At 49.7% G+C, this 14707-nt stretch overlaps 1 protein-coding gene across 12 annotated transcripts in view; it reads right to left on the bottom strand.

Annotated features, from left to right (window-relative positions):
- Nucleotides 1–14707, bottom strand: part of PTPRT (protein tyrosine phosphatase receptor type T) — a 1056651-nt gene that overhangs the window by 714758 nt on the left and 327186 nt on the right. The window lies entirely within an intron of this gene.

The raw sequence follows: 14707 nt of genomic DNA, 5'->3' as shown, positions 1-14707 counted from the left end.
TGGGATTCTCTCTCTTCCTCTGCCCTTCTCCCACTCGTGCCTTTTTGTTTTTATTTCTCTCTCCAAAATTAAAAAAAGAAAATCTTTAAAAAAAAATCAAAATTGAAATTAAGGGACAGCAACATGTACTAGTATTTCTACAAAGTAGACAGTCTATAAACATTTACAGAAGAAGCATTCTATCCAGCAGGTCCTAAAGGAAACATAGAACAAAACTCCAGGAGTACAGCTAACTGCAGCCTCTAAGGGTAAAATGTGACATATAAGCTCACGCGGACTTGGGTTGTCTCAGAAGCAGATCCTCTGTAATAAGGAGGTATCGTTCCAACATATTCCACAAGGACCCTTGCACTCAGGCTGAGGAGTAATTCCAAACTATCCATTAATACCGCATTCAGCACAGGGCATGAGTTTATGTATCATAGGAGGACATATAAAAAGTAGAATATATTCAAGTAAGCAAGGAAGACTCTGGCGAAATGTGAGAACCAGCTGGAAGATGGTCGGCCTGGAATGGACGGTAAGTAACACTTACTAAGCACTTAAGGAGTACCAGTGTGACGCTAGGTGTCTTTTTAATATACTATTTTCAGTTTAATCTTCAGAATGACCCTGGGAGGTAGAGGATTTTCATTTTCTTTAAAGACTGAATGGCTTGCCTTGGCCACTCAGCCAGGAAGGGATGGAGGAACCCCAGATTCTCTTCAACTCAGCGTTTACACTATCACTCTACAGCAAACATGACTACCGTTTTTCAAGCATTAAGTAGGTTGCCTGCCCAAAGAAAGGAAACGAGCGTCGTTGGAGTTGCTTTGACAGATTTGATGGCTGTTTCTAGTTCTTCAACCTTCCCCGGTCCATGTCCTGGGCCTCCCCGAAGAGGCAGAGGGCGTGTCTCCATCTCTTGACGTTGGACTGCACTTGCTTTGGTCAACAGGACCTCAACAGGATGAACCGAGAGGCGTGACAGATGTACCCCCAGCTGGGCTTGCCCTCTGGCTCTCCCATCACCTTTGGTGAGGAGAACGTGCCCTGGCAAGCTGCCCCTTTCAGCTGGGGATCAAGGGGAGACATGCATGGTGGAGAAGGGAGCTCAGCCAGTGCTGAAGGACCAGGCCATCCCCACCACAGAGCCTGGAGCACAGCCATGCGGTCAACACGCCCAACTCCAATGTTCCAGTCCACCATCCATGCTCAGACCCATGAGTAGGAGAATAAAAGCTCACTGCTGTTTGCCACGGAGGCAGACCGGGGAAAGAAACCACAGGAGACCTATTTCCATTCAAAGGGCCTTCTAACAATGGCCTGGAGACACAGTGAGTTAGTTCCCTGCCATGACAGGTGGCTCAGCAGAACCTGAACGATGGAAGAGACATCTAAGGAAATTCCACAGTCAACTGTGAGGGCCGAACTCTGTAACTTAGAGCCCTACGATGCTAGGAAACAAATTGCATCATAAAACACAGTAGATAAACTCAGGGGATCCAGGGATGAATATTACCACCTAGAATAACACTGTTGCTTTGAAATCTTATTTTAACCACTAAAATCTTCCATTCGGAAGGAAACCTTAAGACTGCTTATCCTCAGTCGAGATGAGCCACTTCAGAATGTAGCCTCATTTATTCACCCTAATACCCGGAAGACTAAAGCAGCCAGCTAAGAAGAGCTGGGCAATCTGCTGCTCGCTGGGGTTCTAGAAGGTACCAGGCATCCACAGCCCATCCTCCCTGGGTTCTGAACGAATTTAAGGACAGATACGGGAGGGGGGTGCCTGGGTGGCTCAGTCAGTCATGCATCCGGCTTTTGATTTTGGTTCAGGTCGTGATCTCTCAGTTGTGGGATCGAGCCCTGAGTCAGGCTCCATGCTCAGTACGGAACCTGCTTCAGAGTCTCTCTCCCAGTGCCCCCCGCCGCGCCACTCCCTTTGTCTGTCTCTCTCTCAAAAAACATAAATAAATAATAAATAAAAACCTTAAAAAATATAGATACATGAGAGAGAGAGAGTTCAAAACTATTTCATTATTTACAAAACTGGATTAGAGAAAGTATCTTGGATTTGAGGCCAAATTAGGCTTCCCACCTTTTATTCTCTGCACCCGCACACTCAGCATCAAAATGGTCATGGCTCCCTCCTTCTGACTCCATCCAGATCCCCAGGGCCAGAGCTATCCTCCAGGGATGGCCACAGAGGACCCCTGAGGAGACCCATCCCCAAAATGAGCCCACAAGAAGCAAGGGGACTAAGAGAAACAGGGACCTAGGATCTCAGACGTTCGCCACCTCACCTGTCAGAAAACTTTCCACCACCTAGGCTAAGAGCCACTGAAAGCAGCTCCCCCTCCACATTTCCAAGAGAATCAAGTCTCCTTGTTGATGGCCTGGCAGAAACACGCGGTAAGTGGAGAGATGCCCCTTGTCAGATGTAGTATCTTAGCTACCATAACCTCCCCCATGAGGCAGCGAGGAAGGAACCACTGCACGGGGAAAATAGTACAGAAAGAAGACTGAGCTAGCATCCATGCCTGTATCTGCTGCTTTATATTCCACAGGGTTCCAGGTTCCCTGGGAAGACATAAGAAATGTGACTGTCCCAGCCGCAGAAGTGTGGCACAGCTATGGGAAGAGAAGGCAGCCAGAGAAGCGAGCTGTGCCGGGCTCTCTCCATTCACACTCCCATGGCGCCCCATGGACATTTCAGCTCCTGTCCTCCCGGCAGTCCACACCGGGCTGCCTAGACTCCGCAGCACAGTCGGGAGGGTTTCCCTCCCACCAGCTCAGGCTCCTACTTCTTTTCATCCCAGCTCCAGTTTTGAGGCAGGCTCCCAGGGGAGGCAGAGCCACATAACCTAGAGCCACGCACAGATGTTTAGGGCGGCTCTCTGTCTTGCTGCCCCAGTGTTGGCCAAGGATGCTCCATCTCTCTGGAGACAAAGCTGGTGAGACACAGTACTTGGCCCTCCATCTACCCTCCATTTGGAGAAATTGCAGGTTGATGAACAGACGGGTCCTCTTTGCTGTTCAGGGCACATCGCTGATTACGTTCCATGGCCGCCTCTTAGAGGTTGGTGGGGCCATGCCACTGGGTTCTAGCCAAGGGAGCCTGAGTAGGAAAGTGTGCCACTTCTAGGCTTGGTTCATAAAAGCTACCTCCCTCTCCTCACCCCTACCCCCATTCCTCCACTTTCCGTTATCTTGTCTCTCAAAGGATCGTCTTTGAACTGGCAGTATCAGCATCACCTGGGAGTTGGGAAGAAATGCAGCATCTCAGGGCCCACTCCAGGTCTACTAAATCCAAATGTTCTTTTTTTTTTTTTTTCAAGATCCCCAGGGATTTGTATGCGCACTAAGGTGTGAGAATCACTGTGCCATTGTCTTTCTCATGCACCAGCAAGCTGAAAGCCTAGGATTCCAAGAGAAATGGAACACAATCAAAGGAGCCTGGTTCCCTGAATGACCATGATCATGAGAACAGGCCATTCACCCATTAGGAATGCTTATTTTGGCTTTAAGTAAACCAGGAATAAACTGTTACTGGGTTATTAAGACACTGAAATTGTGACGTTGATTTCCGCAGCTAGCGTTATTGTTCTGGCACCCCCACAGAGCCCTTGCTTCCTCCTAGTCCCTTTACTTAAGGGGATAAGATGAAAAATGATAGTTACTAAGCAAAGCCGCAAGACGCTCCAAGGAGGGACATTGCTAAGAGCAGTGTCCTAGTGTAAAGAGAAGCAGAAAGAAAGAAGAAAAGGAAAATCACGCACTCTGAGCATGAACTCTTGAAAAAGCAAGAAATATCTTAGATCTTCATTAAGATCACTTGTCTTCGGTGGCCAGCACTAGGTGGGGTCAAGGTCATAATAATACTACTATGACCACCACCACCACTCTGGCCCTTCATGTCTATCTGGGTGATTTGATACGCATGTCGCAGCCTTTAGACTAGACAGAAAGGTATGTGCTTTGGGGCACAGCTCAGAGAGAATAGGCAAGATCATTGGAAACATAAAAAAAAAAAAGGACACAAAATTATGACTGCCCAGCCCACCGCTCCCGTGCACCTACCCACAAAGGAGGGCAGGGTGCAGGCCAGAAAGGTACAGCAGGACGGAGTCCTGCTCAGGAATGTCTTGGTGAAACCAGAGGAATGAGCAGTGCTGCTCTGGAGTCCCAGTGACACAAGGTGACAGGGTGAAAAGTCAGCATCAGCAGGTGGCACCCCCAGCGGGAGGGCAGGGGTACTGCAGCCCTGGGGAGAGGACTTAGCAGCAGCCCTGCTGATGCTCTCCAAGAAGCAGCTTGTGGGAGTGGGCTTCCCAACGAGTCCAGAAAGGGTTCCTTCTCAACATGAAACATCCAATGCAACTGATCTCATCACTCAGGACAAGGGAGAGCCTTCTGAGAGCAGACAGAGGCCCAAAAGTCAAGCAGGTAAAAGCTCAGGGGATACAAGATTTAGGTACTGGTTTGGTGACCTGTGACTGCTATAACTAATTACCACAAGTGCAGGGGCTTAACAGAACTTTTGAAATTTATTCTTACATGGTTCTGTAGGTCAGAAGCCTAAAATTAAGGTGTTGGTAGAGCTGTTTTCATTCTAGAGGCTTCAGAAGATGTTCGATTTCCTTGTCCAGCTTTAGAGGCTGCCAACATGCCCTGGCTCCTGGCCCCTTCCTCCTTTTCGAAAGGACCTCACTCCAACCTCAAGCTCCACTGTCAACTCTCTTGTCTCTGACTTTGGTCTTCCTGCCTCCCTCTCAGAAGGACTCATACACACTGGGTCCACCAGGAGAATCCAGAATGATCTCCCTGTTGCAATATCCTTAACTGAATCACTTCTGCAAATCCCTTTGCCCCATAAAGTAACGTGCAGAGGTTCCAGGGACAAGGACATGGTCATCTTTGGAGGACTGTTACTCGGTCATCAGACACTCATATTAACATAAACACATATGGATTCCCAAGCCAGTGGACCAGAGGCACAAGGCCCAATTAAAGCGGCTGGTGGAGGCTGTCGACTGCAGGTAGCCTGGGAGAATATGAGTGCTCGCCCATGAGTGTAGAAGATTCCTTGCACCATGAAATCTGCTCATCACCAAAGCCTTGGAAGTGGGCATGAATGAAAATGAAAGGCAGGGTCCTCTCATTTGGCTCTCAATTTGGAGAAAAAAAAATGAGAAAGTTTTAGGGTTCCAAGTAGGGGAGGTCCACCCTTCAGCAGTAGAAACTCCTCAGGGCTGCTGGCCACTGTGAACATCAGTCACACACTGCTCCCCACATATGACGTCTGCATGGTTACCCCCACCCCAGGTTAATCAGACTGATGACCCAGCGAAAGTGTCCTGGTGGTCTGGTCACCCAGTATGTGAACTACCTCCTTGCATTTGGGAACTCCCCTACTTTGAAGTAGGACCTCCCTTCCCCCACAGAAACAGAAGAGGCCAGATGCCTTCTTTCCCAGCCCGCTCTGTGGGTAAGACTCAGACACACGTTCTGGGTTCCACAAAGCAGGAGCACCTGACTCCCATTTCTGAACTAGAAGCCCGTGAGTCACTGACCCAGGGTTCAGGGGCCCAGCCTGAGAGAGCCCACTATGGAGAGGGCAGCAGCAGAGACAAGGCCTCAAATCACAGCAGACCAAACAGGATCTGGCCTCATGCATCCGAAAGGACAGCTTTGGAGTAGAGCACAGACGGGATGACATCACAGAGAGAAGGGTGATGAACTTGACCGGGGTGGGGGGGGGGGGTCAGGGCATCTCCTAGGCACAGGTGACATGGAGCCAGGGTATGAAGAACGCATAGACAGCAGAAGTCTCCAGCCAGCGAGCGCAGAATGAGAAGCCCCAGTGGTGGGATCTGGCCAGCTTGCCACCCTGTTCGTGTCCCGGCACAAACTCCAGCTCCCAGCAATCTTCCGCATGTGTTGCCGCATGTGTTGCCGCATGTGTTGTTCCGAGTCCCCCAGGCACGTGCTCCCTGGCGGCTGAATTAACAATGTCAAGCCTGCAGTCCTCGAGGCACTTCCAGCCTAGAGCCCCCAAGGGCACTCATTTTCAGCTGTGGTTTCTCAGGGAAGGGGAGGGTCCTTGCCAGCATCTATCTGCTGAGATACACCCTCGGGGATACGCAACAGACCTGCTCTGGCCCCAAAGTCAGTAAGGTTCAAGAGACAGTTCCTTCTGCCAACTTACAAGGTCTGTTTTCTGCTCCTCCATCATGGGGCAGGCTCAGCTCATGCAGGGCCACTGCCCCTTGAACTCCACTAGGCATTGCCCTCTGAGACAAACTTTCTCCTCCGCTGTGGCCCTGTAGTCACCCTCTACAACAGGTCCCTGTCCTGTCTGCAGGACACAACTGAGTGTATACTAGGATATCCTAACAGCACATGGTCCAGTTTTGCCTCTCTCCCAGCACCCCTTCCCCAGGAATATCCTCAGTTGGTTAGTGTACATCACTGGATGTGAAGAGATCCTAGAAGGTTTACAGCTTAAATCCCCACAGTAGGGTCTAGGTGAGCCTCTCCTCTTTCCCCATCGGGATTCCTTTCCTGGATGTACGTCTGGTGGCAATCTAAGATAGCATTTCAAAGAGGGGAACAGCATGTGCAAAGGCCCAGACACTGAAAGCCAGAACATTCAGCCACGCAAGCATAGTGCACCTTGTAGAGATCCGGCCACATCCTCTGTAAAGGAAGGAAGCCGGATCTCTGAGTGGAGCCCAGGCCTGCCGTTTGGAGATGGTTAAGGCATGAGAGCCCTAATCTACCAGCAGCTCAGTGGGGCCCTCTTTGATCAACAGGTTGGCTTAATTAATATCACCCCGGGGCTGTCAGTTTCCTGGAGATCAAAAATAAGCCAGTCATTGCGCCAAGATCAGTCAGAAACAAGAAAGAGGAAGACTGTAAATATATTCTTTTTCCATCTCCTTTTCTTCCCCCCAAAATCCACTGACGTGATAAGGAACATAAAACAGCATTAGTATCCTCATAGTTATTATACATAGCACCGAAAATTGTGGAATTAAACCAGGAAGTACTCTCTGGCTAGCCATAAATTTTGCATTCTTTCCCTCCGTGCATAATAACGCCTTGATACGCGCCCCGTTATTGATGCGTCTGCAACACAGACCCCCTTTTTGGAGGGGAAACGCTTCTCTGTGGCAGATGGCGGCTATTGTGTTTACACATGAGCACCTCAGGATTGCCTTTCCTCACGTCGGCAGTGAAAAGAAAGCCCTAATTGAGTTTTTAATGGCTTTGCACATTGTTCATTAAGATTACATGAGTGTGCTCAGGCAACTGGCAGCTGAGGGCCTGGAGCTCCAAGAGCTCAGAGCCATCCCTGCAGACAGGTGGCCCTGCCAGCTCCCAGCGCCAGCACCGACGCGCAGGGAGCGGATGGCGGCAGGGACCCCGGCGCCGCCCCAAGCCAAGGCAGCTGGGATGGCACGGAGCGAGGGCTGGCGCCGCAGCCGGGAGAGCTGGCGGCTTTCAGTGCGGCTGCTGCGGTTTCTCAGCTGTGCAACTTGGAACAAGCAAGTCAGTAAAACTCACTGGGCCTCATCTAGAAAAATGGGACAATGAAAGCTCCACATCAAACTTTTAATTTTGTGACTGTTTTCAGTGACTCTTAAGTGAAAAACTGGACTTGACTCAGTCCAGGTTAATAAGAAATGGCCAGTAGCAGAGGTCCATGGGCCCAGTGCCCTTGATGTTGAACATTACTCATGTTTATTGAGAACGCAGAATAGGCCAGGCACTGATGTATGTATCTCTGGGCACCCCGGTGAGGCGGCACCATGCTATCCCTGTTTTAAAGCCAGGAACACGGAGGACGAGGGGGTTTTGCCTGCATAGTGGTCGTCCAGCCTCCCAAAGATGTCCATGTTCTGGCCTCCAGAACCAGTGAAAATGAGACCTTAACATGGCAAAGGGGAATCAGAGTTCAGGTTGCCAACCAGAGGACCCCAGAATGGGGGTGGATTACTCCAGGCAAGAGAGACAGAAGAGGCAAGATCAGGGAGGGACTGGAAGAGGCTCTGCCACTGGCATTGAAGATGAAGGGAGAGCCATGAGCCGAGAAATCCAGGAGGGCCTCCAAGAACTTTCCAGAAAAGGCAAGAAAACAGATTGTTACCCTAGGGCCTCTGGGAATGAACACAGACCCACAGACACCTTGATTTTTGCCCAGGGCAAACCATTCAGGATCTCTGCCCTCCTGAACTATACAATAAAAAAATCTGTGTTACTTTTAGCCCCTGAAGTTGTCAAGATTTGTTATAACAACAACAGGAAACTAATACACAGCACACTTCCGTGCTTCTGGGTTTCTGCTCAGGTAATGCTAACTCCTGAAATCTCCCCAGCCCAGCCCAGCCAGGGTCCTTCATTAAACTACTTAAATGCCACTTACTGTCACTGGCTTTCGCTAAGGCCCAGAGATTACATATTCCCATGCTGCTGATCCTATCTATTCTGGACAAGGCTATGTTTAGCAGTCCAGAATGTTGACGTTTAGCTCTCTGGTAGCAATATAAAGAGGAGGGGGCACCAAAAGCACCCCAAAACACAAGGCACTATAAAGTAAGAAAATGAACATAGAAAAGACGCACATTTCCACCAACAGTATCAGGAAAACTAACCATCACTAAAAGCTACTCAAAAACACAACAGTTTAAAATAGCCAGAATAACAAATATTATCATTCAACTTTATCCATAGTATCAATGAAAGCACTCTAATTATCATGTATCCAAAAAATTAAAAAAGGAAAGAAATTTCCTTCTTTTCTAATACACCAGAAAATGGGGAGGAGGGATTTATTATGGCTTAATGGATATATAATATCTATTTAAAACAAAGGAAAATACCTCCTGAAGTTTCAAAGGAACTGAGCATTGTGGACATTTTGTCAGAGTCAATTTGTGTGAACAAGTCATAACCATTTCTGTAATCATTCATTCAGACCAATAAGTTGGGGTTTAAACATTTCATATGCAAATGCGTTAAAGGCACGTTTCCAAGAAACACTATCTGATAACCCACGTAGGTATGGATGAGGTCGTTTAAAAACGGAATTAACCCCAGGCAATTTGGTTTGAAGGTGCTATTGGAAGGGGGTCTGTCCACGGGCATGTGTGCCCGGAGATCAGGCCCCTGGGCTGCCTGCGCTCCTTCCCCATTCCTGAGAAAATGATGACAGCAGAGGGGAAGCGGGAGGGAGAAAGAGTAGCAAGGGAGGGAGAGGAGGCGGAAGGAAGGAAAGAAAAGAGAAAGCAGAGGAGCACACAGCCGGGAAGAGGCAGGGCAGCGGAGGGGGCGGTACCGAAGGAGAAACACAGATGAGGAGAAGGACACTGAGCAGGGGGAGAGGGAGGAGATGGTGACAAAGCAGAATACAGTGGAAGCCCTGGGCCACCCCTTAAGTACTTCTCATCCCCTCCATACCCCAAACAAAAACAAAAGTCCTCCACCCAACGCTCCTCTTCTAGAACTTACTAGGATGCTGTGATGAGAAAGGCCCCCCAACACAACCCTATAGGACACCCCAGGACCTGGGCTACCCTCTTCCACAACTCCACGGCTCGCCTCCCCCAGCATCCCAGCGTAGCTCAACATCCCGGCAGGAAAAAATCCGTGTTATCACCGGGAAGACGACGCAACCCAACGCATGACCCAAGTGAGAACTCTGCAACACCCAGCATGGACGGCAGGGGAGACATAAGGCTTGTTCTAGTGGCTCTTTGAGGTGGGAAATATCACAACTCTTCAGACAAGGTCAAGACAGAATTGAAGGGCAGATGCCACTCTCCCTTTGGACTCCCACCCTCTCCTGTGAACCTGTTTCAGAAACACAGTGCCTCTGGGAGCCAAGAATTCTCGCTCCATTTCTTCACCTGCATCAGACGTGTGCAGCTAGCAAAGCCTGTGGTTCCCAAGTTGTATGGTCACAGAACTAGTCAGTGGCGGGCAAGCAGTCAGGACTGGCTTGGATTTTCTATCAAGGCTCCTTCAGGGTGGTGGGGGTGAAAAGGAAAGACCCTTTACCTTGGGTCCTGCTTCTGGAGAAACCCAGTGATTTTTATGTCCCCCCAAGAGCTCCTTTCCATCCATACCATGCCCACTAATTAACAGCAACACACACACACTCTCACATGTTACTTATGTGCATTCAATTCGAATACCAGCCCTCTGCCTAGCTGCTGTTCTCATCTTCCTCATACAAATGAAGAAACTGGGGCACAGAGAGATTAGGTAACTCTCCCAAAGCCACACAGCCAGTAGCAGAGCCAAGATGCAAATGCAGGAAATCCTGCTCATCCTTTAGCTCTGGGCTCCTGCACGTGAGGGGGGCGTGCGCTTGGCTGGGAGGCAAGGAGGGATCTCCAGCTCCCCGGGGTTAGGGGCCAGTGCCATGGGGAGCAGAGGGCAGGCAGGAAGAGGGGCAAGGTGTGGGAGGAAAGAACAAAAAGAAAATCAGTTGTCAGGCTGCTGCCATATTAAGAGTAAAGAGAACAACAGGGCTGCCTGTAACATTGTCAGACCCCAAATCGTTCCTGACAGTCATTGGGCTGAGTCCTTTGCTTCTGCAGCTCTAAATCTCTTAAATTGAAATGACATGGAACTAAAATATATATATATATATATATTTTTTAAATCTCCAAACTCTTCACACATCCATTGGCATGATAATATTTTGATTAGTTACATTTATGCTCCAATTACACTCACAGAATGTTCAACTGTGTCTTATATATAGCATGTTTGCCATGCTCCATGGAAAATACGGGATTATTACCCTCGTATATTTGCAATGGGAAAAGACACAAATGGAAGTGGAGGGGAGAGGAAAAAAAAAAAAAAAGCGAAGCGAAGCGGAGAGATGACTAAGCCTGTTAAAATAGTGCTGTCTTGCCTTCACGTTACTAAATTGGGTCACTGCTATTATTTCCCAAGCTTTAAAATACCAGGGCTCGGAGAAGCATGCGGGACTCAAGCCTGCCTTCTCCTCACCTGACACCTCCACCTCCCCTCCTAACGACGGGGTCTGACTCGGACAGCAACCTGATCACGCACCTGCTGAGAGGCGAGATCAACAGATCTGCCTTTTTTCTGGAGAGAGTGTCCATCTCTTTCTCAAGGAGGTCCTTAACCCTGTCCGTCATAAATAAATCTCTAAATAAAGGTTCCGAGCCCCTCTGAGCCCTGCAAAAGGCCTACCCTGGTGGTGCCAGGATAGACCTCTCACCGGGAACGCTGGCTAAAAGATGCCATCACGTTCTTTTGCTCTCCACTGGCTGACCACCTCGTGCTCGCCTGGGTCAGGGTATTACACTCTCTGATGCCACCATCAGGTGGGCCTCTCTGCCCCCACAGAGACATGCTACAGATGGTCTGTACCCCAACCCTACAGCACCCTCCCCTCCAATCCTCTCCCACTGGGGTCTTCTTTTCCATGCATTCTCCCTGCCACTGCCTCCCTAAGTCAGCTCGCTCGTACCTCTCTATGCCTCTGTTTCCCCCATCTGGATCCAAGCATGAAGACTATCCCCTCCACACATTTTCTCCCAAAGTCCACTGGAACCAAGCTGTCTATAAACCGAAGGAATCGGTTCTAACCTCAGATGTTACTTACACATGCATGATGTGCTGGACCTTTTCCAGAGAAACAGTCATCAGCACGATAGTCCTTGCCCCGGTGCCGGTTACAGACAAGTGAGCAGCCATGAGAAGGATGTGGGGGCTCTGGGATGTGGGTGTGGACATGGAGAGAGATCTAACCCAGACTTGATTTGGGGAGCGGTATAAAAAGAAAAACAACAACTTCCTAGAACACAGTGTAGAGTTCAGACTCTACACTGAGGCCTTCGTAATTCGGGAGCCAGGCAGGTAGAGAAGGAGTGGCAAAAAAGTTCTCTGCAGTTGAAACGGCCCATTTCAAAGCCAAGAAGACTAAGACCATCCATAACCCGTAGAGATCCGAGAACAAAATGTGGCTAACAGAGCACGTACCTTACAGACCGCCTCTTGAGTCTCCCACCCTTGTTTTATAGACAAAGAACTTGATCTCCAGAGAGGTTCACAATGACATGCCCAAAGCCACACAGCCAACAGGTGGTTGCACCAAGACTCAGAGATTGGTGCATCTGACTCCAAGGTCAGGGCTATTTCCTTCTGAAACAGTGTTTCTCACATTGCAGCACCCATCAGAAATCACCCAGAAAGCTTCCTGAAGGATCACTGGATTCCACCCCCCAGCAGTCTGGGGTGGGGCCAAGAATTTGCACTTTTAACAGGTTTCTGAGAGAAACTGAGGCAGCTGATCCATGGGCCACACTTGGAGAACCACTGGTCTAACTGGGTCTCTACTGGCCAGCCCTCGGGGGGCCAAGGTCTGTAAACTGGGGCCAGCCGACAAGCAGTGCTGCCCCACTCTCCCTCTGGGGCTATGGAGCAGGCAGGGATGCTAATCTGCTGGAAGGGGTTCCCTCCGACCCTGGGCCACATGCTGCTCCCCAATCTCAAGAGTAGGAGGGCTCCAGCCACTGACCATCAACCATAAGGCTCTCCGCTGCCGCCCCACCTCAGCAAGGCCTCTCCTCTGAAACCCCCCTTCAATCACTGCCAATTACCACGAATATCATTAGCCACTTACTGACTCCCCCAAATGTACTAGGGTCTGCATAGAAAATAGCACAATAATTATTCCTCCTCTTCCACCACCCTCTAAGGAGATACAAGAACTTGACAGCTGTTAACCAATTAATCCTGACAGCATTTTTTTTTAATGTAAAGGTATTTCCTTCACCTACGACAGGAAAAGTGATTTCCTTTTCTGAGGTGAGAGTGAGGGCCAAGAAAGGCCAAGTCACACGGCCAATATCACTACGGTCATTTCCTGCCTCTTTTTTTCTGCAGGGACAGTGGAATACTGGAGAACGCAGACTCTGGGTCCAGACTGCCTCAGCATACCCCAGCTCTCCCAGCTACCAGCTGTGTGACCCCGGGAAAGTTACTTAACCTCTCTGAGCTATAAAATGAGAGGAGAGTGGTGGGAATGATGGTACCTGCCTTGGAGGTTTGTTACGAGAACTTGACATGTTTGTGGAAGAGCCCAGCACGTTGTGAGATCTATGCAAACGTTAGCAGTCAAGGTCAGCATCCGTGGCAGCACCTAAGCCCTTCTGTAGATCTCTGACTACAGTGGAGGGTGAGACAGGTGGCCCTACAAACCGGCAAGATCAGGGAGGTCCCAGTTTCACTCTCCACCCATGGGAAGACTCCAGGAGGCACCAGGAAACCAGAGCTCTTGGCAGTTTACCCCAAGGAGCATCCCCCTTTGCCGGTGGTTCTCCAAACGTGGTCCCCAAACCAGAAAAGCAGCACCACCTGTGAACCTGACAGAAAAGCCAATATCTCAGGTCCCACCCAGATGTCCTGGGGCAGAAGTTCCAGAGTGGAACCTAGTCAGGGAGGAGACGGAGCCCGGGATGCCAATGCACACTCAAGTCTGAGAAGTACTTTCTTTGCAAACGGGTTTTCAGGGCTTCAGCCTATTTGGGGAGACACGTGCCAGCTTCTGTGTCCTGGATGTTCCCGATATTCCCCACAAAAGGACGGGCATCCGGTGGAGTCACAACACTGTACCACAGGTCCAGAGCACAGGCTCTGGACCACAGCCCTCAACCATCTCACATGCACCTGCCTTTCCATCCCCACTTCTGGGAAGACCTGTGAGCATCGCCCCCCTCCGTAGACCAGCCTGGAAGAGGCACTCACTGCCCTGAGAGGGGACGTAGCTTCCTCTGTGGCTCACAAGGCAGAGAAAACTCTGTCCCGTACAAATAGACATATAGTCTCTCAGTTGCACTTGCAAACTTGAAGCCGTCCACATGTCCCCATCGTTGTCAACTGGGCCATCTTCAGATCACATCCCAGAACCCCCGAGAGTCTTCGATGCCTTCATCCTAACTGCTCACTCTCCACTCACCCTTTCCTTCTCAGCCTATTTCCAACTCTGTCAGCTGCAGGTCTGATTTCCTACTTCTGCCGTCCCTGTCTCCTAGCACCCGCTCCAGGCTCCTTGCCGGGGCTGTAGTAACTAAGTACTGCAAAGTGCCACCAACAGAGTGGCTCCCACAGTAGAAATTTCTAGCCTCACTGTCCCAAAGGCTGCAGTCTGAGCCCAATGTGCTGGCAGGTGATGCTCCCTATCTTCTGAGCACGGTGAGGAGGAACCCATGCCGTGGCCCTCCCCCGGCTTCTGGTGCCTTGCCAGCCATCTTCTTCAATCTTCGTCTTCAGGTTCACTGGGCATTCTCCCTCTAAGTGCATCTGACTCGCCATTTCCTCTTCATAAAGACACCAGACAAGATTACGGGCCCACTTACATCTGCAATGGCCCCATTTCCAAATCAGGTCACATTCTGAGGTACTCATGGGTTAGAACATCCAATGTGTGAAGGTGGACGGGCAGATACAACTTAGCCTGGAACAGCCTTACTGGGCTCAGGACCCAAAGAGGAGCCTCAGACTGTCACCTAGGAGGATTTCTGTAGAAATAATAAAACATTAAACTTGGAGATGTGCTTTTGTATTGTTTTTCATTATAAAGTGATATCAGGAGGGGGAGGGAAACAGGCAAGTAGAACCAAGTGTAAAAATTATCCAATACAGAAAGACAACCACAGGAGACCCTGAGGTATAT

This window comes from Mustela putorius, unplaced genomic scaffold (assembly GCF_011764305.1).
Source record: "Mustela putorius furo isolate JIRA1106 unplaced genomic scaffold, ASM1176430v1.1 tig00000592_pilon_pilon_pilon, whole genome shotgun sequence".
Lineage (NCBI taxonomy): Eukaryota > Metazoa > Chordata > Mammalia > Carnivora > Mustelidae > Mustela > Mustela putorius.
The sequence above is the reverse complement of the archived record's forward strand: the minus strand, read 5'-3'. Positions and strand labels throughout refer to the sequence as shown.